This window comes from Anser anser, assembly GCF_964211835.1.
Source record: "Anser anser genome assembly, chromosome: 2".
NCBI classification, from domain to species: domain Eukaryota; kingdom Metazoa; phylum Chordata; class Aves; order Anseriformes; family Anatidae; genus Anser; species Anser anser.
The window spans coordinates 139,726,375-139,750,669 of NC_139721.1; the positions used below are offsets into that span (position 1 = coordinate 139,726,375).

General features: G+C 37.3%; 1 protein-coding gene and 1 long non-coding RNA gene across 4 annotated transcripts in view; both read right to left on the bottom strand.

Annotated features, from left to right (window-relative positions):
- The window catches only part of ZNF804B (zinc finger protein 804B), a 238,558-nt gene that overhangs the window by 202,045 nt on the left and 12,218 nt on the right, over positions 1-24,295 (bottom strand). The window contains exon 2 of one of the 3 annotated variants that reach the window (XR_014579938.1): positions 227-14,094. The exons of the other annotated variants lie outside the window; for them this stretch is intronic. The gene's annotated coding sequence lies outside the window, so the exon portion shown is untranslated. Of the gene's footprint in view, positions 1-226; positions 14,095-24,295 lie in introns of those variants that run through there. 3 annotated transcript variants of the gene reach the window in all.
- On the bottom strand, positions 227-22,435 carry LOC310894468. Its single transcript, XR_014579939.1, has 2 exons — positions 14,023-22,435; positions 227-11,761 (listed from the first exon to the last, which is right to left on the bottom strand). It is a non-coding gene; the product is annotated as an uncharacterized lncRNA (long non-coding RNA).

Sequence of the window (24,295 nt, forward strand, 5' to 3'; positions counted from 1 at the left end):
CTGTACTTCCAGGGATCGGAAAGCCTTTGTGTGTGAATAATTTTTCATAGTTACAGCTGAATAGGTGTCAGACAAAGAAGCTACGCTTTATGGTGCACAAATCATTAATGACTCCTATGCAAACACAAAACTATCACAAATGTAGGCTCTTTTAACTTTAAAAAATGTGAAGCAAACTGAACAAATCCAGTGGGGGAAAAAAAAAGTGAGGGATATTTTAAAAAAAAAAAAAAAAAAAGATAATATTTTTTCCTAAGTTTTGCCATGTTGGGATCTAACACTGGATTTCAGGATTTCAAGTTTTAAAACAGATGTTGACCCACATCTTGTAAAAATTTGCATTTACCTTTCAGAGGACTTTCTGAACTATTGATCCTCAAAGCATTATCTATATGAACAGATAAAACTTTCCTTTGCTGCTGAAAACTCAGTAGAAAACTCTTGCTTTTAACAGCAAGCTCAGTGAGCCATTCATTCAAATTAGAAAAATCTGCACATGTAAGTGCTTCATTACAGCATTTCCTACAGCAGCTTTGCTCCTCCCAGAATCTCTAGTCTTTTCTCCTTTTGCTATTTTCACATTTTCATGTATTTCTAACATCTTTTTTTCTTATTTCTTCCTTATGCTGTGATTTTAATGCCTTTTCCCCAGTACTTTTTCTTATACTTGAAAATGCTTTTTGTGTTGCAAATGATCTGTCTTTTCAACCCAATCTTTTCTGAGAGCTCACTACTTCTGTGAAGTGGTTTTTAACCCTCTATATATCTATCATATGTGTCTAAGCTGAATCATTTGTATTTGATTTACATTGTAGGATCTACTTATTCTTCTGTGTATTTGCAACGACAATTGTGATCAGAAAGCCTGGGATTTATTTCCAATAAAGAACAGAAGCCACAAGTCTCTAAACTGAGCTAACTCCACAACTATATATGAGACAAATCCACATCCTTGGTCTCAGAATGGATTCAGTTAGGCAGCTGGAAGACATATCACATGCTAACCAATACTCCTTAAAACATCAAGCACATTGCTTAGCATCCTCCACAGATAACAGGAATGCATGCCTATTAAGGTCATTAGGCTGAGCATGAAGTAGGAGAACATGTTAAGGATCATGCAGAGAATCTACACTGGGGGCTTAAACTGGAAAAAGACAATACAATCAGAAAGGAGTGAATTTTTCTGCCTGGCTGGACAATTCAAAAAAACACACAGCACAGCAGTGAGCCGTTCCTGTTGCCGTGATACTTTCATTTTGCCAGTATTATAATAAACTATCAAATTAAAGGTAGCTTGAATGCTAACACTGCTTAGTTCATCATGGTAGATTTCAGTTATCAAAGAATCAAAGCTTTTTTTTTTTTTTTTTTTTCCTATACACGTCTTTGGCAGGTTTGCCAGCTTCTGAAGCATTTACATATTCTCATGATCTGCCAACAACTTTATAATAAAAACACATCAAAACACTAATACTGAAGAGGTAACTGTGAGTTACCACCTAACAGTTGTCACATCTTCTGAAAGCTGGACCTTTTTCACAGTAAAAAACCCTTGCACATTAACTGCACTCTGAGCTTTCTGTTATGAAAGTTAGATTTCACAAAACACCAAGCTGGTGAAGATTGATATAAAGATGGCACAGAGCACCTCAGCCTTATCTCTGCCTGCTGCTATTAACTCACCCACTTCATTTTCCATAGACCCACATTGTCCTCGTTTAGTCTTTCAATACTAATACAGCAGTAGAAGCTCTGCTGGCTGCCCTTGACAAGTCTCAATTCCAGCAGAGCTTTACCTTTCCTAAAATCCTCCAACACGCCTAGACAATGTTTCTAAATTCTTCCTGTGCAGCCTGTCCCTTTTCCCACCTTCTGTATGCCACACTTTTGCAGCATGCATTTCATTCCATGAACAGTACCTGGAAAAAAAAAAAAATCAAGAGAAGGCTTTTCACCATCTGGGCAGAAAAATATTATTGGTACTTCCAAATATAGACCTATTTTATGGGACCAAGTCTTTCTGTGCAGTCATTCATCCTGAAGCCATCATATTGTGCATTACTGAAAAACATGCCTCTTGAAACTTGACAGACAGGTATGTCAGTTGTACTTCTTTATCCCCTAAGTTAAACATTTTGCATCATGTAAGTCACTCAGATAATCAAGCAGTTCTAATTTAAAGCCATACGTTTGAAAGGTGGGATAAATCCACATATATGTATATACTCATACAAAAACATAGGTGTGTATTTCTGGATACAAGCCTGACAGTAAGTATATTACAAACAGAATTACAATCACAAATTACAGGAGTTTTGCTATGATGTTTAACATACAGCTAACATATCACACATGGAAAGGAATAAATGAACAGAACAGCTTAGCAGACTAAGGTGGCATTTACCACTGAAATGATCATTTTCAGAGCACCAAAGTGTGCCCAATTCTTTGCAAATCACTCAAGTGTAATACTCTGAATACTCTGGAGCTATTTGAAAAAAAATAAAAAAATAGTACAATGCAGAAGCAGTATCAGAAGTAATGGCAATATTACTGGTGCTGATACGAGTGCTGGAAATATTCTCAAAAACAGCTCTGAGCAGGAGCCTGTAGGAGAGGGAACATGGTGAATGAGAAATCAGAGACTTTCAACAGGTAAGGGTACCATGAAAGAAAATGCACACCTGAAAGAATGAGAGAGAATGGAAACAGCTATAACACTGATCATTTAATGAAAAAGGAAAACAACAAAAACAACAACAGGTTTTGTGGACTACAGTAACCTACACAATCAGTATTCCAGTGTTGTAGGCTAGGGGCATGTTGAAATCATGGCATTCAAGTCTCTGTACCAAAGTGTCTGATATGCCTGGGATGAAATCCATGCTTAGAGTTGCCAACACAAAAACATTATTTAACATCAAGTTTCAAGTAAAGCCAGATAGGTAAAAGTACATATCACCCTAGAAGAGCTTTTCTGTGCAGCAAAGTCACTGTCAAAGCAAGTGTAAGTAAGCAAAGTAAATCCTATTCTTTCACAAAAAGATATTTTACATGGATTTGGCGACCTCTGCTACTTTTCTTTTCCTCTTAATTTAAGATGGAAGGCTTCTAAAAGTAAATAGCTGCCTGGATGGCACTGACTTGAGCAGGATGCAGAAATCAGAACTTCTCATAGTGCTTCAGGGAATCAAAGCCCCAGGACAGCTAGAGTTCCTGACAACTCCTGAAGTGTTTCACATTGAAGAAATAATTTTTTCTCCTGAAAAACCCTGATTAGGAAGACATTACAGGAACAATTGCTCATAAAGAATCATTTCCCTTCCTTCTCAAAACAAACAAACAAAAACAAACAAAAAACAACAAAAAAACACCGTGGCAGTTCAGGCCAAGAAATGATAAGAAGGAGAAGAAAATTTGGAAAATGGTCCCAGCAATGGTCCCCTTGAGCATCAGAAAGGTTTAGCAAAAGAATCTTCATCTACTCTTTGCTGTTCACAGGTGGCTAGAGAGAAGAAATATACATGTCATGAAATACTATTTGGCACATCAAGGTGAAAGGGAGCAAGAGCTCTCACCTACAGACCTAAATACTCCCTGCCTTTTCTTTCACTCAAAGAAAGACTGAGCTGGCTTCACGTATTTTCTTCTGAAACGTTGGCAGCTATCTGCTTGCTTCAGAATTTTATTAAGCTGTAGGGTACTTCCTCTAATCAGAGTGAGGAATACTGTTGACAGTGGACTTAGTTTTATGAGGAAACATTTAAAAAAACATCTTGACATTCAAAAGACATAAATGTTAGCACAAATTGAACTGCAGCACTCTGCACTTCTCATTCATTTTGTCAGGTACTGTGAGACAATTTGCCTGGGGAAATGAAGCAATAATGTCTGAAGGCCTGATTTTTCAGAGGTGTTAAGAGATATAGCTCCAGATGTTATCACAAGAACCTACAGCACTCACTGGTTCTGAAAACTGGGCTGTGGATGTACAAAGACTTACCTTGCACTTGTCTAAAAGGCACATAGTAGAGGGCAAAAAGTAAATACAATACTTTCAAAACAAACCTTGTCTTGCCTCCCCTCCAGGTCTAAAATTACAAATGAGTGTCACAGCCAAAATGAACACTTAAGAAAAAAAAAAAAAAAAGTATAAGATTTATTTTCATTTCTACCTGTTGATAGAACAGGCCTTCACTTATACTTAAATGACTTGCAAGGAGAAACTCTTCAATTAATATACGGCTTCTGCTATAACTTCTATAACTTCATAAGCAGCTGCCCTGGAAACCTCTGAGTTGCCTTTGGCCATGCAGTTACTCTAACTTCAGCTGTCTGAGCAACCTGGTCTTACAGAACCTTGTCTTGCTTTGACATATTGCACTCTTCTGTGTACATTATGTGCTGGATGCACCAAGCTGTACCTAGGTGTAAATCTTTCTTTATATTTAGTACAAATACACACACACACAAGGTTATTTTGTACCAGCAAAACAGTACTTCTCAATATTTACCTTTGCTTTCTAATTGTCAGTGATAGGCAAGCCACATTTAATCCATGTTTTCATCACAAAAGCAAAGTTTGCTTCTGGACATATGAAAAACTAAGTGATTTTCATTCTGATGGATGGGATAAGGAGTTTCCTTGAGATGAAGAGTAAAGGTTTGTTTTTTGGATAAGTGTTAGTAACAACCTTTTGAACACTTCTGAAATATATTATGTATTAGTAGGTCTATTTAGACTGCTAGAATTAAGTCTGTCAGCATTTCTATATAAATATGTTTTCAGAAGTTCAAGTCTGGTAAAAGTGTTTTCATTATTGCTCTCTGATGAGCAAGTAGATCTTAATAAATCAGACCTTTTATATCATAATCTCCCTATAAGTGTACTTGGCCATTGCAATAATAATTTGAGTATATCTACATTTTCTTCTCTGACTCAAACAATTATACGGAGTCTTCACACAGACACAGAACCAGAGCAGACCTACTCGATGGTAGGTATAGTCTGCTATCTTTCCTGACAGTGGCCTCCAATATAAACACAAGAAATACCACAGTGAGCAATTACGGAATGACAGGCTTTAGGCGGTTTCATGCTTTCAGTCCTTCTTGTCTTGCATATAGGATTTATCTACCTCTAAAGGGTGCCTTCCTTGAAATCTACTCTTAAAAAACAGGGATGGTGTGTGTTTCTCTTATTCACTTTCAGTTTCTTCAGCAACATCATCATGATGTAAATCCAGCAGTCAAAATACAGACACCCACCCCACTGACTTCATTACGGTTTTCATTAACTCTAAACAACCTATTTTTGAAGTTAGAGTAGTTCCACTCATCACTCCACATACTTCCAAACTAGATACATTCAAACACTTTGAAAAGAAGGTCATTGAACTAAAAGCCTGTCCCTTGACTTAAGAAAGTAAACAGGCAAGATTTTTAAAACTTTGACCACTACGATTATTAATTTGAAATAATGGTATTGTTTGCTGTGTTTAGGATTATTTGTGCTGTTGTTTATCTAGCTGCCAATTCACTGCATGTGAACGAAATAAGCATTTGTATTGCACTGAGTTCTGAGTAGAGATTTTTTTAAACTCCTCGGCTACAAATCCTGCTCTGCTGGAGGGGGACCTTCACCACTGATGATGCCAGAACTAACTCAGCTTTGGACCAAGAGGGCTTCTTTGCAGACAAGAACCCCCAGGTAGCTCATAGCAACCACAACAACCCCACAACATCCCTGGCATTTCCACCGCAGGGTTTGTAACAGAAAGTCTCCTCTAATTTATGCCAGAGGCCACAATAAGGCACCTAGAATGCCTTAAGGTGACTCCAGGTGATTTTTTTAATACTTCCATTAAACTGAAATGAATTCCCTGTGGTTCTGTACTGGCATCTAGCATTTGTCATGGACAGTATGAGGGTCAAATTGTTTGCTTCAGACAATCGACTTATGGACTTAAGATGTTACTGCCCACCAAATGCATGTTACCACCCTTCAAAGCTAAGGTGCTGTTACAGACAGGGAAACAATTTACTTTAAACCACGACATCACAGCAGACAAGACGTGGCTTCATAGCCCAGGTTATTGATGGGGTTGACAGGCCCATCAAAACCACTTCACTTTGGTGCATCTGAAGAGCAGTCAGCACAGGAAGACAGCAAATAGCCTGTAAGAGTTTAGAGAGGCCAAATGCAAACTTTGCTGTGAAACTAGTATTTGACTGTATATATTTTGCATGTCCTACACTACAGATAAAATAAAGGCTGCTGAAAATGTGAAAGTTACAACAGAATAAAAAACAGTTGTCACTTAAGGCTTCTAAAACCCACTGTTTTTTGTTTGTTTGTTTTTAAGTAGCTTTGATTTAAAACCACAATTAATGAATAACTGGAGGAGTAAAAATGGAAAAAAAAAAAAAAAAAACCCTCTGTTAATGTGAGAATCAGCTAAAATAAATAAGATTAAACTCCAGAGAAAGTACTTTTGTTGGCAGGCAATTACTGTCAGATATCATCAGTATTTGGGTGATAAAATGATGGCTTTAAGAGAAAATTTTGCCTGCTTCATTTACTGCTTTCTTATAACGAATGACTCTCCTCTTCCCTTTAGTTCCTTCTGATTACTGCGTCTGCAGTAGGAAACAGTAAATTATCTTTTTATTTCATTTTCTCCTATGACATCTAAGGTCAAATCCAACAAAACCTCAGTCTCAGTCCCAGAAGAAAATGAGACACCTGAATGCCTAGGAGAATCTCTCTCAAAGGCAGATCTCTCTTGAGCATTACTATGTCCTGAATTCCTGTGTTCTTAAATTAAACTCCATGTATCTAAACTGAGATATACACAATAATAACTTTTCACCTGTTATTCAGTCCAGAGTGTGAGATTCAGATCTGACCTATCTAATTCCCTGTAAATTCAAAAGGAGCTAGAAATACCTCTCAGATTTTTACTTGTCTCCATACTGGAGAAAATCAGAAACAAATTTAATTGAACTTAAAACCTCAAATAAGCAAACAAATATTTAACTCAAAATCTACATCTATTTTCTGTTTCTTCTCCTGCATTTAAGGATCTTAAAACCAACATTTATAATTGTGAAAAACACAAAACATTTGTAAGAATATCTGTTTCCTTATGTCCAATAATTATGTTTTAAAAGAGAAATTATTTTTATAGTTTGTCAACTGAACATACAGGAAAGAGTTAGTGTATTTTTAAGCATTTACAATCGGTGTGCTGCAATATATTTCAGCTTCTGCAATAACAATTCTTTGGCTTAATGTTTGTTGCATGAATGTAAAAAAGATGGCAGCCGGCCCTGGGATATCAACTGCCTACTTGGAAAAAGATTAATTTAAGATAAATAGATGCTGGTTTCAGCTGCACTGATTGTATTTCCTATCCCAACGCTCCAGAATCAGTGTTTCCACTCAGATGTTGTAAAACATATGCAGGAATCATTCTTTTCTACTCAAAACCACAGTGCATCATAGATTTAATCTTGCTCTTCAGTACTCTGTGGATGAATTTAATTTCACTTCTTCCACCAGCCTAATAGACAAAAAATGTGTCCTATTTATTTTAACACATAAACTTTGAACTCATGTTATTCTGATTTCATCCCACTTCAATTTCTTGGTTTGATAGCAAATAAGAGGGCTTAACTCTGTCTATATGTGCATAACAGAACCACTTTAAAGAGTTTTTTAAAAACTAAATAAATTAAAACATCCCTAATTGAAAACATATGTGACTCTGTAATGATCATGGAACTTACCAGACATGAAAAATACATAAAGACACAAAAAGAAAAATATTGTGTTGCTTGGTTTTGGTGCCACAAAATGACAGTATGAATTTGTCCCATGGTAAAATAAATTTTTAAAACAGACACCTAGAAAGGCTAATGGCTTGAAGTCTTACAATGTTGCACTTCTTTGAAAACCCCATCCTACTGGGTTTAGAGCAAACAGCATTTCCCATTTCACAACTAAGTATTCTAGGTGGAGTCCTTATCTATATTCCTCTGCCTGTAGGAATAGTCTCACTCACCATAAACTATTAAACATTCAGCAAGTCAGAGTTGCTGTGGAAGAGAAAGAGGAGGGGAGGGGAGTGAGATGGAGAGGAGGGAAGAGAATGGAAGGAGAGGGAAGGGAAAAGGAAAAGAGGAAAAGGGTAAGGGGAAGGAGAAGGGGAAAGGGAAAGGGAAGGAAGGTGCCAGTCCCAGTGTGGCCCATGGGACACCCTGGGTGCGGCAGGGACACTCCCAAACGACTGTGGCCCTTACCAGGGCAGAGGACCACCAGCAAGAAGGGAAGATCAGCAGGCAGAGACCTTAACACACATGACTCCCACCTCTCTCATATGCCACCCACTGCCTCTCTGGAGGAATTGGGATGGATGGAGTGTAGTAAACCAGAGTGAACATTACTGAAGTAGAAACTAGGAAGGAGGCAGGATGGATGATTTACACTGAGCATGGGAAAGGGGACGGAGAGGTGTTTACTTAAGACTTTGATTGTGATGATAGGTTGTGGTCTTTCCTTTTCCCCTCTGCCTCAATCACTGTTCAGAAGTTAATGTTAAATGACAGTAATTTAAGTAGAAATTCCTCAGCTTTAGACTGCTTTGCCCCAGCAGTCACCTCACTTGTGAGTCTGACCCAAAAACTTGCATATCTATTTTCCTCTGTAAGATGGAGGTACTTACAAAAACAAACACTTCTTCCTCATATGCAACAGAAGCAACCTACTCAGAAAGCAAAATTACCATGTCATTAAGAAAGAAATTTTCTGAACCTTAGTAATTTAAAGAACAACCTGTTCCTAGCATCATCATGTAGACAGGCCATGAGATTTCAGTTTCTGAAAAGTAAGTTGTGGTAAACTTAAATAGCTCTGTGGATATGGGCCTTTCTCCTGTCAGAGGAGCACTACAGAAGTAGGAGCTAACAAGAGATGAGGGGACGGATAGAAAAATTCTTATTTCATAAGGTTATATTGTACTTTCTACTGCAGGTTATGGTCTGGATATCAGTACAGTAGTATGTGCTTAGGTGATGAACTAAGGTAGGAGTCAAACATATAGTCAGATTTTTAACAGCACGGGACTCAAAGCCACATTATCACTGGATCAACTGAAAAAGGAAAGAGTTCCCTCAAAGTCACTGATAACTTCTTACCCCTTTGAGGAGTGACATATCCTTCCTGACAAGCAGTGTTTTGCCTCTTTATGAATCGGCATTTCCCAGCTTGTACAGATTTTCTACTGGCAAACTTAACATTTCATTTGGGAAGAAAAAAAGCATTTTGCATATCAACTTGAAAAGTTGCCAGTCCTTTTCATGGTGCACTAGAAATGCTGCCATGTCCTCTCATAGTTATCACTGTGGATGAGGTGAGTAAAGGTTTCCCCTGAGCTATCTGTACCAAACCAAATACCTCTTTGCTTCAGACTGGGAAGTTCTTACTGAGATGGAGAAATTAGTATTTAAACAGCTACCTTTGATTCTGTAAACAGCCCACAGCATCAGCAAGTGGGTATCAAGACTGTTCTGTTGAAATTCTTCAAGCATGAGAGAGACTTGCTTCCTGTACCCTCATGTTCTTTTTATTGTTTGTTTACTCTTATTTGTTTATTTCTTAAAGTGGTTGAAACAAGACAAACAAAAGGTTGCTAATCGTTTGAAGATTCATATTGAGAAAATTATTTTAAAAACATTTTGATACTTGATTTCTGCTATGAAGATAGTTAAATTCCATAATTCTTGAGACAGTAGTCTAGATCCTCAAATCCACATTTGCATTTTGGACCGAAAATAAACAAATAAATAAATAAAAGAAATGCTAGCATAATAATTTAGTGTTGTAGATAGTTTTAATTTATTTAAATTTCTTTAAAGCTTTATTAATTTATTTTTCTTGTCAAAATCAGAAGGTACTTGTGAACCTGAACAAAGAACAGGGAGACAAGAATTAAGGCTTCAGCCCTTTACTCATCAAACAAATTACATAATTGCAAGATTAGAGGTTGAGAATAACCAATCTACATTACACTGATCTCAGCAGTGTACACGATCAAGAGAATAGTCATTACTAGAATTCAAATATGAGGCAGAAATGAAAGCTAAAATCAGTTTGAATCAGTTCGTAATGGCTAATCTACAGCTCTGTTCCTTTCCAGCAAAAGCAATTCTTCCATTTTTTATCAAGAAATTATTCTTACCAGGCACATCAGTAACAACTTGGGGAAAAACAAAACAACAACAAAGCAATAACACCAACAAAACAGCTATTTATTTTTTTTTCTTTTTTATTTATTTTTTTTTACAAAGGAGTAGTATGTTTTTAGAAGTCATACTGTATGTATTAGGTTTAGGAGCAGCATTATCTGGGGCCAACCCCTACCTTCCATGTAAAACAAACAGCTCCACAGGATGATTTTTTCTCTTTAAACCCCAAGTATATCTTGGAAGTAGGTTTATGAAAAGCACTGGTTAATAACCTTGTTCTCAAGCATGTAACTAGAGAGAGATTTAGAACTACTAGAGATGAACCATAGGGAAAAAAAAAATCGGACTGACCTTATATTGGAGCAACTTCCTCAGCTTTTCATATCAGTAAATATTCAATAAGTCAGATAAGCATCCCTTCAGTTGGATGAAAAGAAAAAAAGAAAAAGCAAAAACAATCTGTGTGCATTTTAATTTTACATTGCTCAGTATTACGCATATGGATCTTAAAACCAAACCCAACATTTAAAGCAAATGTAAGCAATTCCAATGAACAGCCTGGAAATTTGCCGACCCCATCACAGAAAAGGCAGCAATAAAGATGTGGATGTTAGGAGCCACCTATAGAGATGAGAGATTATTTTACTCTGCATTCCAATTTATTTTCTTCCCAACAGTCTTCCAGCCAGGGGACCAATTAGTGCTGCACAGTGATTTAGAGTTTTAAGCATTTGTCCACAAGAGTCAACCTGCAATTAGTAAACCATTTTTTGTAAACTACCCAGTAACTAGCAGATGATGACAAACTCAGCTAAAACTGCTTCTTATAATGGAACAACAAGTGTAATACAAGAGGTAATTTTTAATTACATGCACGCCTTTATTAACTTTATTTCTTCTAGTGTTGTTTTTTCTTTTATTTTTTTTTCCCCAAATAGTGGAAGCACCATCTTGAAAACAACAGTAAGTTGTGTTGTATCTGCTGTTAAACCTTGACAATAAACACCGTGAGGAGCAGCTCTTACCTCTACTGAGCCACACAGCCTGGCTGAATCACTTGGAAAGATTACTGTTACGTTACCTTGTTCTAAAAGGTTGAATTTTCTTCCTCTGTCTTATATCTTACTTGTAATCAATACAAGGACATCGTACAGAGCTAGAATTATGTCCACAGGCAGAAGCAGACTCCTTTCTGAGCTCCTGAGCAATTTAAGTCCTTTGGAGTACTTCCTTGTTTCTCTTCTGTCCGGTACCTACTTGCTACCAGTTACAGATAGTGTACAGGTAATTTACACACATCCACATGAAATATATCTACAGCCAGGAGTACTTTGTGTATATGGACCCACAGTGCAGTGCAGCTGGATGATATAAACTCCTTACATGTAAGTCCCAGGAAGCTGTTTTCAGGGTTCTAGGTATTCTTCATGATGGATGGAAAAAATTAAGCTTCTTGATGGAATTTCTGATTGTCATTGCACATACAGACACAGCTGTAGGATAGACAAAGCTGTAGTGAAATAGAAAGGGTTCATGGGCTACCCCTCTGGAAAGCCAAAGTAGACGCCAGAAATCACCTATTGTACATACTTACACCATACACTAGAATTCTTTAAAGATTACATTTTAAATACCAATACCCAAAATTACATTTTAAATACCAACATTAAGATTACATTTGAAATACCAATTATCTTACTCAAACATGCAATACTGTAAAAAAAGTCATGAATTATAATATTTCAAATTTCAGATGCTGAAATAAAAGCTACATAAAAAAAGAGAAAAAATGCCCATTACAATGGTACAGCAGCATCACCCCATATTCTTCCACATGCCACACAGGCATAAATATGTCAGATTAAATGACAGATAACAATACCCTGATGTAAGATATATTAGTATGGTGCAAGGCACTCTCTCCAAACTGAAGAGATGGTCATAATACTATTGAAAACCAGCAGTGACATCAACAGGGCTACATGGGTATAAACCTGGAAGAGACGAGGTGAAATTCTGGACATGTGTTTTCTGTCTAGAAGTCTGCTCATTTCTAAGAACCCATTGACAATCAGATATCCTGTCTTTTAGGATCTAGGTCATTTGGCACAACGAACTTTCCTTATTCATAATGTTCAATGCTCTGTATGTTCAGCAATTACTTTTTCAAGTGATGAGTGAGTCCCTGTTTCTGAGTCTTGTTGTAAAGGTACAAATATCACAGCCACTTCTCTTTCCCCTAGGAAGTATTCAGATATCATCAATATAAGATAAATACATTGTTGTTAAGAAAAATGATGAGCTAAAAGTTAGATGCAAATAAAAGTCAAATTATCTTTACTATAAAGTAGTTTGAAAGCTGTCCCAAAATCTTACACAACATAAAATCAGAATATCTTGGTCAACTTTCAGATGACTATCAACACTCAAATTTTTGCCTGCATGAACTCTTCTTTAAGGTGTAAGTTTTTGAAGTAATTATCCAGAATATATACCTTAATTTAACTTGCTTGGACAATATGGAGGAGGGGTCATAGTGAAAAATCAATAAGTAATAAATAAATAAAACCCACCACAAAATATAACCATAGAAATATGTCCTGGTGCAGATATGTTTCATTTAATTCCATAAAATGGGATCCTCTAATGCATCAAACTGACTTCAGAAGTTTAAACTTGCAAGCACATTAAAGACAATGTTAAAAGTTTTAAACCCTCTTTTGGACATCAGGAAAATATTAAACACAGTTTACTGTAGTTTAATGATACACCCTGAAAATTGTATGCCCATATATACAGGATTTGTAAAATCTCTTATTGTAGAAGCTTGAAAATGAAGTTCAACTTAAGTTAGAAAACTCTTATGTTATTTTGTAACTCAGATATTTTTTATCTGCTTGCAAAGATGTTTTATAGTTTGTTAAAAAAAATAAAAAATAAAAAGGCAAGCATTTTTCCATATCGCTGATTTAACAACAAGAAATATGTTGTCCAAAAAAGAAATGGAGAACATTAGAAATAGAAATGGGGATTATATCAAAACTAATGTCTTCTTGCTTTGACTATATGCTTGTAAGTAATGATTTGACTTTTACTCATGCAGGTAATCCTATTGATTCAGCTAATACTTAAGAAATCGAATCTTATTTTCAAAAGGTACAGGAAGATGTTGTACTGGTTTAGGTTAGAATAGAGTTTATTTTCTTCCTAGTAACTGCTATGGTGCTGTTTTGGATTTAGGATGAGAATAATGCTGGTAACACACTGATGTTTTAGTTGTTGCAGAGCAGTGCTTCTCATACCGTCCTGCCAGCGAGGAGACTGGGGTGCGCCAGGAGCTGGGAGGGGACAGAGCCAGGACAGCTGCCCCAGGCTGGCCAAAGGGGTGTCCCACACCACATACATGGCATCATGCTGAACAGCTCGGGGGTTGCCTGTGGTGGGCACGACTGCAGTTGCTGCTTGGGGTCAGGCTGGGCATCGGTCAGTGGATAGTGGTTATAATGTGTATCACTTGCTTTGCATACTCTATCATCATCATTATTACTATTACTTTCCCTTCCTTTTCTGTCCTATTAAACTGTCTCAACCCATGAGTTTTTACCTTTTTTTTTTTTTTTTTTCCTCCAGTTCTTTCCCCCACCCCACTGTAAGGTGGGTGAGCAAATGGCTGTGTGGTGCTTAGCTGCCTGCCAGGATAAACCACAACAGATAATGAGATAGTATCCCTAAAACCGGGGATGGACAGTATATGAAAATCATGTGTCCTACCTCTTGCAGAAGTATCTTTTTCTGAATCAGAAAGTCAAATCCGATGTCCATACAAGCTGATAGAGCTTTCTACTGGAGAGGTAAAGAAAGAAAGCAGGAAGATGCGAGTATGTATGGGGCATGAGACTTTCTTGCTTCTGTTCCTGCCTTTAACCTCAATATCTGTGGGCTTGACAGGCAAAACTTCTGCTAATGTGTCTGTACATTTAAAAGGGTCTATCATCCCAAAAAACAAATACAAACAAAAGGCTATGATAACATTACAGTTACCATGCTTTTTTTTTTCTTTTTGAACAAGGGACTTAGTTTACACCTAATTGCAATTTTTATAGATAACACTTCATTAATTCTTGGAGCCTTCATTTGTTTGAGGGTGACAGCAGTACCCTGTAACTGCCAGACTGCAGAAAACAAAAGGACTGTCTCAATACATAATGCAAGTCTGCCTGTTGCACATTTAACCAGCTTTGTGATTAGTCATTTTCCAGTTTTTCACTATCATGAGCAACACAGAGGTCTCTAGACAGCTCACCTCTCAGGCTAGCCTGAAGCATGTGCCTGCACTGAATTTCAAACTCAATCTGTTTTTACCTATTACTGTTTTCATGAAAAGCATTCTTACCATTTGAGCTGACTTCAGCAGCCTGCTGCTATTGATAATCATTACTGTCTGGGACAGAAAGAAGGCACATTCACTTCCAGATTTCCTAGGTTCTTATTAGTAATGGCCCAGGAATGCAACACTTAACAAAATGAGATGTCTCTGGATAGCTGCTTTTGATTACAAAACGCTGCATCACATTTTGCTATCGCTTACATGTGTGCTACATAAACGGTTCACTGTCTGCATACTAATAGAGGTTGAACTTCTGCTTTCAAAGCCATGTCCTCCCCACTCCAAACCACACATATCCCAAATACATGGAACAGCCTTCATTCTGCGCCACAACTGACCTCCTTGCTCGCTGCAGCCTGTAAGTTTTCCTGATGAATCTGATTTCAGCTTTTGTTAGCACAAAAAAAAAAAAAAAAAAAAAAAAAAAAAAAAAAAAAGCTTGAAGGCTGTTTGCGATGAAAACTAATTTACACTTCATTCTGTTGCAAGTAGAAGTCCTGATGACTGGAGGGTGTCCGTAGGGGTAAAGGGAGAAGTTCAGTGCAGCCCTCGGTGGAAAACTGTGGGAGACCTTCAAGGAAGAACTTAAGCTAAAGGCAGTGATCACACTGCAACTCTCTCACTGTGAAGCCTTAGGAAAAGGCTTCTGAACAGCAGATCACATATCCTAATTTGTTGCTTTAAGGGGTCTCAGCACAGACCAGAATACTTTAGCACCTTGCACAGTGCATTAATGAAACCATGATATATCCACATAAGCTGGCCACAGTTTCTCTGATTATGGTTACATCTTACATCCATTAAAATCATGGTTTTCTGTTTGAGTCCATACCATGTATTCATATAATCTTTATTTATACGTACAGGTAAAAGATAGATGTCATTTCCACTAGCTGATGTTTAGACACCTGCTAAACTTGGGAAAAAAGCCTAAACTTTAGAGCCCATCACTGCTCTGAAGCAAGGACGTTTTGCCACCTTGAAAAACAGCTGCTTTTGAAGATAGCACCTCCAGACACGATGACATCTGTAGCTCTTGAGACCATACCAAAGAAGGCAATGTAACAATAGGCAAATATTTATTCATTATTGTGCACTTTGATCAGAAAAAGATGGGTGAGTAACTGAGAGTTCCCGTTTTCAAAGATATCACAGATTAAAGAAAGTGCAGTTAGGAAAAAAGACAAATCAACCCCTTCATATTATTATTAAAAGACAAATTTAATTAAGTTAAAAATGAAAGAAGAAAAATAAATAAATAAAAATAAACTCTTAAGCACCTAAAAGAGATCTAAGGAGATTTTAAGCCCTTCAACTGATCAATCTACACCTGGATGTACCAAAACTAGTACAAAAGATTAGCTAAGAAAACACCGAGTGCTGATCCTGCCCAGATGTGCCCTGTGTGCCAGGACCAAGCTCCCAGCTTAACTCCCCTGTTTCCTCAAAACCAGGCACTGAAATGCCTGGAGGAACAGGCTTGGCCAGAGCACTTGGTCAAATAAACACACACCAACATTGTTAGGTTTTGCATTCAGAACACAACAAGAGTAGGAAGGCTTTTACACAATTCAGTGCTTAAAAAACTTCTCCAGAAATTGAGAGAGCTGCGTTCGGTGTCCTTCTAAGTGTGATAAATAAATAAATAAATGAATAAATAAAGTTATATTAAAAAAAAAAAATCAAAACACTGTCTACAACCTCCTGCAAATGCTCTAATCATCACACAGAACTTTGTACTCCAGGATTTTTCCTTTTTTTTCTTTTTTTATAATCTTACTGCCACTGTGAAAAAGGACAAGCTAAATAATTGCTCAGTAGTTTCTTCATGTCTAAAAATACATAGGTACTTACTTCAGAGAGGCACTGCAGGAATGCATTAGTTAATGTTAAAGCACTCTGAACAGGCAACTGCAGTATAAATGTCAAGTTCTGTTACTACTACTAGTAGCAATAATAATAATACTCATATAGCATCTTTCATCTGAGAAGCACAATGCACTTTACAAAAATCAGATATTAAGATGCTGTAGAGGTGGGTAAGCATTATCTACCTTTTATAGATGATGAAACCGGGGCTCATATCAGTTAATTGAATTGCCTAAAGTTATCCAAGGGAGGCAGGCACAGAACCACAATAGACAGTGCAAATAAGAGCTCCTCTGTCATCCCCAACCACTAGGAATTCTTTCCACTGTGTCACCTGTTTGCTCTCACATCGTTTTTATCAGCTGTCTTCAACAAGTAGTTTTCATTTCCTTTCATTTACCTTTTTACCTTTCCTATCATTATAAATTAAGGACACCATGCTAGCAAATATACCCCTGTCCGTTCAATTCTAGGATATGTATCATGTAGCACTATACAAATAATCCATGTACATGTAGTAATACCCGTTAACATTTATTCTCCTTATTCTTTTTTAATGTTTTGGTAAAGAAGTATATCACACACACACACAAAAAAAAAATAAAATTGAAATTAAAAAAGGGTAAATTTACAAAAACAGAAGCTGTAAATAAAATCATTTGTATTCTTTGTGGTCCTAGAAAACAACACTCAAAATTATTTTATTAGTCTTACTTACACTTATTAATGTTGTTTCTTGAAAGAAGCGCTCTTCATTAGAGGGAGTTTCCTTAACACAATTTACTCATTTGTCATTAAGAAAAAATTGCTTTTAAAAAGTATTGTATAGGTGCTTGCACAGATGACTTCTTCTTTTGCCCATTTGTTAAGAGAGAGAGGATTTATTTATTTTTTTAATGACATGGAATTATGCCTACATGGCCAGGAAAATATTACATTCCACCACTCTGCACTAGTCCAGTCAGCAAGCTGCTCAAGAATGCACTTGTACGAGTGAGTCCCACCTGCCACTCTGGCTTCCAAGCTCAAGTACAGTCATGTACCGAAGGAGGTTACATGACACCAGACACATCTCACCTTGTAAACTCAAAGCATCTGATGTGAGACTGACTGTCCACACTGAATATGCAGGCATATTTTGTTTTTAAATAATACACAAGATATCAAAGGCCTACTAGTCTATCTTGATCTTATATAGATGACTACCAGCTAACTTCTGCTAGGATTTTCTCCTTAATTAGCAAGGTCAAAGTATTTTATTTTATTTTATTTTATTTTATTTTATTTTATTTTATTTTATTTTATTTTATTTTATTTTATTTTATTTTATTTTATTTTATCTTTTTTCTCTAAAGTCAGGCACTAGCTAGGTAATATGTAGGTGCACATATAGTTTCACATATAGACAAAGGTAGAAATATTAAAATTATTAGATCCAGGATATGTCAAGTGAAGTAGATATGCTGCCACTAGATTCAGGTGAATATTACTAACACTGTTCTCACATATTAATGTCAGAAATTGTTATCCATACCTACCTATTAATATTAACATAAAATGAATTTATGGAAATGTAATATACATTTTTAACTCATACCTTCACTTCCCCTCACATACTCCTTCCCTCTCCAATAACAGTATTGCATTTTACAAGGAGATCCCATCTTTCTCCAGCTTTAGTGGAAACAGTTTCCTTTTCCTATTTATATTGTGCCTTACAAATAGCCTCTTATGTTCACCACCTTCTCTCGAGTCCATTTCCCAGCTACTGCTGCATCACTCCACTCTGCCTGCACAGGCTGCTTCTTGCAGCAAGGGGCCGCAGTGGTCTTGGTCTCCTTGTCCATTCTTTTTCTCCCCTCCTGCTCTTTGCCCTTCCCCATTTAGCAGGCTCACCATCAGTGTGTGCACTCTGCACTAAGCCATCATGCAACTTTCAGAGCGAAGCACACAGCTTTCTAGGAACAAGCAGGGAGATACAATGGAAGTAAGCAAACATTCCTTCATGCAGTCATTACCTTGCTTTTTCCCATCCTTTCCTTCTCCGATCTTGCTGAATGTATTTTTACCAAATTAATGCATAAAACAGAGGGAAAAAGAGGCAGTCAGATGTCCTCAAGATTTACAATATTATGAGAAATCAAGACCATATTCCTCCCCCTATCCTCAGGCTGCAGCGAGGAGGGCTCCAACCAAATTTTGGTTCAAAGCTCTCTGCCAGGGAACATTCAGTACCTTTACTTCAAGCTGACTTAACAGAAGAAGTTAAGTCATTGTGCATGTGTAAAACACTTTGTTTTCCTTCAAGAGAGAACACAGCAATACTGTATTTCCAATTCTGAACTGTCTAACACTGCCATCAGTTTGATATTTGTTTATTTTGAGAGTAAAAAGAAAAAAAAAGTCTTTAGTAAGGGCAAACAGTCACAAAACAAAAACTCTAAATAGATTAATTAACTGACATCTGCAATGTGTTTTGCATGTCTAATTTGGAGAAAAGATAAATTAACAAAGGTATGATAACCTTTAAAGGGATAGTGTTGGGTATCCTAGACCTTACACACAGTTCTTTGCCCTGATACATTTCACTACATGTTTATTTTCAATATATAATGGTACCAATTCCACAAACTCACTTTCTTTAATAGTGCCACCATCCAGAGTATGAACTCACACCACTTACAATATCCTGCATAATACAAATTTTAAAGTTTAAAAACATATATTTCTGCTGATGATTCTGAACATTGGATTATAGCTTCTAATTTTTTTGTAGAAGTCGTCTGATCATACATCAGATCACATTCCAAACACAGGCAGTGTTAACTAACTTTAAAGTTCTTTAAATATCTCAACCTTAAAGATCATTTAGAATGAACTCAAGTACATGACCATTTAACATTAACCTTGTTTGCTGTCAAGCCAAACCATGCAGTAAGCAAATCCCCAATTAGCACTTTCTAGTACAGATGATATAATGATCTGAAAGGAATCTGACTTTTTGCTTCAGAAAATAATTATAGGACTGGAAATGTATTTCTTCATGAAAAACAAAATTGTTGGTGGAAATTTGGTATTATCTAGAGTTGGACTCGAAGATCCTTGTGGGTACCTTCCAACTCATAATCATATGATTCCAACCCATATTCTATGATTATCTTCCTTATACAAGAATCTAATGTCTTGTTTTTGCCATTGTTCATTGTTAATACATTATGCCTATATTTATTTAATAATATGATTTTGTATACAATCAATAAAAATCCAAGACCTTTTATGTGCCATTCATAAACCAAAATAACACCAAGAAATCTCAACTTTACCATATGCAGATCTAACACCAGAATTCTTGACTTCAGCATATGCAAATCAAGCCCTTAATCGATATTATCCATCACTATGTGTGCACAGCATAAAATTAATTTGATGTGTTAATTTTGTACTCTGTAGTAGTATTTATTCTTAAATCCCTCTGGCAGCACAAAATGTTGAAAGAGTAGGTGAGATGTGTCACCGTATGGCAGAGTAATTGTATGGGAGATTTTCCATAAACATTTTTACAAGAAATTTTACTGAAAATCATGAGAACCAAGCTCAGTAAAACTCCTTGAAACTATTACAAGAAGCACAGATTAATTCCTGTACTAGTTACAGGGGAAAATAATGTACCTTTCCGAGCTCTCACTGCGTACAAATGCCAACCCTCCGTGCAGGGATGAAGCAGCAGCCTGCTGCTGCATTCTTCTCCCCAGCCTGCCATAAGCACTCAGAGCACCTGTGACACTTTGCCAATATTAACAAATGGTTCAGACATAAATTAATGCACAAGTCTGGCTAAAAACTTTGCTTCCTAGGGACGTATCTACCTTGAAAAGTTGCGGTCCTGAAACTGAAAAAGCTAATGATTCATTCCTTCCTTTGCATAAAATCATTGTCAGCACCATACCTGAAGAGGGGTACCCTTTGCTTTTCCCTCACAAAAGCTGCACTTTTTTAGTATTTTAGTTTGTGATAAATACACTAAGTGTTCTAACAGAGCAACAGGTTATAGTTTACACACTCTGAGAAAAAGACTGGAATTACAGTCATGCAAGGAAGACATTTACAGCACTAAACCAAATCACTTATCTGCATGCTGAAATCAGCCTTTCTTCCATTGTATTGCCCGTAACTCATGCATACACACAGACTAACTACACACAAATTAACCCCAATCCTACATAATGTGTTTCTGTTTCTCAGGTGTTTGGGGGTGGAAGTAAATCAGTGCCAGTAGGATAAATATCATAATGAGACAGCAGAGTCCATTTCCAGTTGCAGCTGTAGACCAGTTCATTAACCAGCTAAAGAATGAGCAAGAATATCCTCACATACAACTAAAATTCCGTTTTCCAAATCTGTTACTTCTTTGTGTCAATTATTTTAGATCTAATGTCATGCCGCAGACCTTTGGCCATGGATAAATGCCTTTTTTAGCATTGCTATCAGTATGCAAACAAAATCAATGGAAAAAAAAAGGTGTCTATTTTTGCATATTTAGTTTCCCTTGTTTTTCTGCCCCTTTTGCCTTCCTGAGGCAGTTCTCCACGTCACCTCCACTCTGCTGAACCTGTGATGACTGACTCCTTGCACTTTTCAGAAAGGCAGGATGAACAGTCCAGCCCTTCACAGCTCCATCTTTGATGTTGTCTTGCAGATTGCCTCCTGAACTTTTGGCTAGAGACAGAGAAGTGACCATTCAGCTATCACCGTGCAGCTGGCATAGCACTGCTGGCAGACACATCAACAGGAGGAAAATCAGAATTCCTGTGTATATACACCTCAGTTACAGAACTTGTAGCAGCTTCACAAAGTGTCTGGAATGCCTTTAGATGTAATTTTCCAGACTTAGTTTTCTAGTAGCAATTTTCCAGACTTATCAGATAGTCACTTAGTATCACAATGGAAATACTTACTAACTATGGATCATAAAGCAAGACACATCCACCTCTCAGGTGCCTAATGGAGGCATCAACAGTTACACAATGGAATAAGACTACCCAAAGGTGAATCCCTCTTGCCTGGAAAAGCATCATGCTCAACAGCTTCTTTACAGAAGATGATTGTTGGCAAATTTCTAGTACATATTATGTTAGAGGAAATTACCAGCATAGAAACACTGCAGTTCAAGAAGAAAACAAAACAAAACAAAACAAAACAAATCCCTCATGGGGCAGCTAAACATACAAACCCAGAAAATCCATCTTATATCGTTAATAAAAGATTGTGTGTTAGATTCCAAAATAAACCTAAAAATGACATGTCCTCTATAGGAAAATAATCAGTGTCAACAGCTATTGTTAACTAGCCTTGTCAATGACTTGTGCACAAAAATATTAACAGCAGAGAACAGCATATTAGCCTAATATTCAGATATTGAGATAATATTAAAATATTCATTAATGTTAATTAATATGAGAATATTAAATCTGATTACTATTTCACATTACTGCTCTGCATTTCTAATTCAGCAAAAGTTGTGATTGACTTCTGTGGAGCTTTTTCTTTGCTGAAAAATTAAGAAATGCCTTAAATGTGTCTTCTACTTAGATCTGATGTAAGCCAACTGGAAATCTGGATCCTGAAAGCAAGTGGCACTGAAGTTAGCATGACGAGTATCTAAAACATATAGTATAACACCATCACACAGTGAGTAAATCCAGAGTTGTCCTTCTTAACAAATATCTATCTGTTATGAAGATAAGGAATGTGGAAGCAAGTTCTCAGTCAAACTGCATATGCTCCCAGAGAAGTGTGCAAATCAAAGAGCTGCTAAGTAGCAAGAAAGGTGTTCTGGTGACCATGTGAATATATATGCTATAGCAGCATGGCTTGTAATTTACCAGCATTGTTTGTCAATAAGTAGTACAGAAAAAAAAAAAAAAAAAAAAAAAAAAAAAAAAAAAAAGGTCAGGGTAGGTCAGGGTACAGAGTCCAGCAAAAAGGAAAAGGTTTAATTTTTGGACTGTGGTTGCATTTTCCTTCTATTTAAACTCTGTAACTGAGTCACAGCAATGTCTGAACACTGGAGGTCCTAGTTAACTGGTATTCACTAACTTTAGTCAGATTACTTTCTAAATAAAGTTGAAATTAAATCTGAGGACCAGATCCACACTGGTGTAAATCAGCCTTGCAAGCTGCAATTGATTAAACACATTGATTTAAACAAGATAAAATCTTGCCCTGACCCAATGGCCTCTGGGCACTCCTGCTGCCTGTGCATGTTAAGAATGCTTGGAAGAACTGTGAAAAGCACTCTAAGAAGCTCATTATGATTCACAAATATTCTCTAACCTGCTCTTTTTCTTTAAAGCTTATTGCCTGAGTAGTGAAGCTGAGCTTTATTCCATTCAGTTAGCATATGCATGTCACACTTACTGGTACTCTACCTATTAGAGGCATCAAGGCTGACTTGTAATGGTGTTTGTAAGGAATGCAGCCACTCCATCTTGTCCACCCACCCGACCGCTGCCAGGAGATCCAGCCACTACTCATCAATCTTGGGATGTCACAACACACTCCAAGGTACAGTCCTATCTTCAGCATACGCTTACGGGTGCTGGAGCCAAGGCTACACTCTAGTAACAAAGAGCTGTGACATGGGCTCAAGCACTAGAATGCAACTATCAGTATTCTTTTGTTCTTACAATGCTCCCCAGCACAATTTGGGTTATGATCCCCATCGTTCTCTCAAAGTGCATTTATAGTTTGGGGAACAACAGAGCATGGGCAGCGCTCCCAGCAGGTGGTTTGGAAAAGGGTCCCTTGTTTCAAGGTAGAAGAAAGAGTGTGGCCACGTGGGAAAGTGCTGTGAGTGCCTGTCATCTGTCTGTAAGGCTCTGATGCTTCTGCCTTCACCATGCAGACATGGCCACGCAATCCCACTGTCAGGGCCCTGGCCCCAGCACCGGCTCTGCTTTATTCTATAGAGAAGGTGAAGTCAGTGTTAACTGCTGAAGTGTTGTTAGGCCTCAACAGCTTCTTCTAGCAACTGTGCCCATGACGGAGTGCAAAGAGTGGGAAAGCAGAGGGCAGTCCTGCACCTACTCAGACACACAGAAAGCTTATAACTTCAGGGATAATCCATAATAGGCCAAACATCAATGCTGAGCAATCCCAAATGCCAAGATACTTTTAATACCCTAACGCCTTTCAAAAAACATCTGCAGCCTGATTCTGGCATGTCTTTGCGTTTGCTTTCTTCTGCAGGCACCTATATGTTGCACAAGTTTCCCTCTGTACTATCTGATGTTATCTCGAAGAGGAAAGATGGTCTGAAGCTAAAAATCCTGGGAAAATGAATTGCACAGGCTTAAACACTAACTGTAGGATTACTCCAGCACATCCAGAATCTGAGCAAGGTTCAAGATCAAGGCAGTTGAGACCAAGGAAGATTTACATGGAGCAAATATGCCTAGAGAAAGTGACTGCTGCTGCCCCCAAAATGCAAACGGTAGATATATAGTGTCTAGAAGAAATACAAAGTCAATCTTCATAGGCTGAGGATGTAATGTTCTGAGAACTTCAGGTTGCAGGGAGTTTCTCCAGATTTACACCACAGAAATGATACATATTTGGGCTCATTTTCAGCTGGAGTCAGAGATGGTCCATTCACATAGGCATATGGGATTGATCATACATGGCAGAAGAACCCTAGGAGCAGCAACCTTCACCCCATATAGGGGTGGGATTTCAACAGTTGAGAACAAAAGAAGGAAATTTTTTTACCTGCCTTTACTGGCAGAAATT